The following is a 1,737-nucleotide window of genomic DNA, read 5'->3' on the forward strand; positions in this document are numbered from 1 at the left end:
AACTGACCAAAGAAGGTCAACAATTGCTGTAATGTCCCTGAGTGGTACATTTTGATCTCTAACTTAGCTGAAAAGTATATAAAAGCACAGGCAGTCAGAAAGCACCCAAATAGCCATACAGCTGAGATGACCCCAAAATGCCAGTTAATCCTTCCAAGGTCAATTGTAATTTATGTTCAATTTACTGGCTCAAGAAGCCTGTTTCAGACAGAAGCCAGAAATTAGGAAGCCCATTGCTTGTTTTTTTCTTTTTTTTGCAGGGGCTCTTTTTGTGACAGCCATCATCAGGGCCCAAAGAGGATATCAACAGGGCTTTCCTGTAAGTGTGCCCAGTTAAGCCTTTTCCATGCTACTCGACTGACCACATAGAATCACTCCAGGGATGTGCCAAGAACCTGGAGGATTTGGAAAGGAAGTCTATTGTTATTGGAAGCTGCATGTGAACAAAATAGCCAAGCTCAGTCTCCATTTCAACCTGGAAGGTACAAAGTTAAGCCTCCCTTTGGGTATGTCAAAAAGACACAGGAGGCCCTTGGAGGAGTTCCTACTGACCAAACCTAAAAAATTTAGGCATCAAAATTGTGTCATGAATCATAACCCATTAAATAAAATGGGAAGCCATCAGCCCATTCTGATAGAAATAAGCAAATGATTAAATGAATAATGTTAGGAAAAAGGCAAAACCTTTCCTTTCAACAGAAGGCGAACTAATAAATATATAAAAATGATTGTGTTTAGAAGATCATCGATGGATGTTAAACACTAGTGAATAAAGGTTTGATGAGGAACAAAATATTTATATAATAATCTCCAAATAATTCCCACTTGGCAGACAACACCCTGTGATCAAAATAAATTAAAGTCAGTGTCACCAATCCTGGGACAAAAGGCATCATGTGCCAGCCGATGCCATGTACTGGGGCACAACGTCACCTCTGTGCTGCTCCTGCCAACAGTGCATAACCTAGACCCAATCATAAGGAAATATCAAACAAACCCCAACTAAGGGGCATTCCACGAAGTAACTGGTCTGTGCTCTCCAAAATGTCAAGGTCAAGAAAGACCAAAAATGGCTGAGGAACTGCTCATTCTAAATTTAAGGAAACTAAAAAGACAGGACAAGTGAGATGTAACATATGTTACTGGATTAGACTCTGAATCAGGAAAAAACTGACACAAAGGACATATTGATATTGTGGCACATCATATTATGGCAACCGATGACATTTAAATAGCATTGTATGGATTTAAGTTTCCTGATTTTGGTAAGTTTTCTATAGTTATGTAATAAAAATCATCTTGTTCTTACAAAACACACTCTGAAGGATTTAGTAGTAAAGGAGAAGGAGTATAATGTCATCAACTTACTCAGAAATGATCCAGGAAAACATGAGTTTTAAGAAAAAGCTATAAAAGAAAAGTTAAAATGTATACAACCTGTGGTATTTGTGTAAAGAATTAAAGGAGTACAGGGTTGTTTTGTACTATTCTTGCAACTTTTTTTAAGTTTAACACTACATCAAAATGAAAAAATTATTAAAATATTTCAGGTGGCGTCTGTAGCTCAGTGAGTAGGGTGCCAACCCCATATACAGAGGGTGGTGGTTCAAACCTGGCCCTGGCCAAAATGCAACAAAAAAATAGCCAGACATTGTGGCAGGTGCCTGTAGTCCCAGCTACTCGGGAGGCTGAGGCAAGAGAATCACCTAAGCCCAAAAGCTGAGGTTGCTAAGAGCT

The sequence above is a fragment of the Otolemur garnettii genome, unplaced genomic scaffold (genome assembly GCF_000181295.1).
Source record: "Otolemur garnettii isolate 467f Iridium unplaced genomic scaffold, OtoGar3 scaffold00068, whole genome shotgun sequence".
In the NCBI taxonomy this organism is placed as follows: domain Eukaryota; kingdom Metazoa; phylum Chordata; class Mammalia; order Primates; family Galagidae; genus Otolemur; species Otolemur garnettii.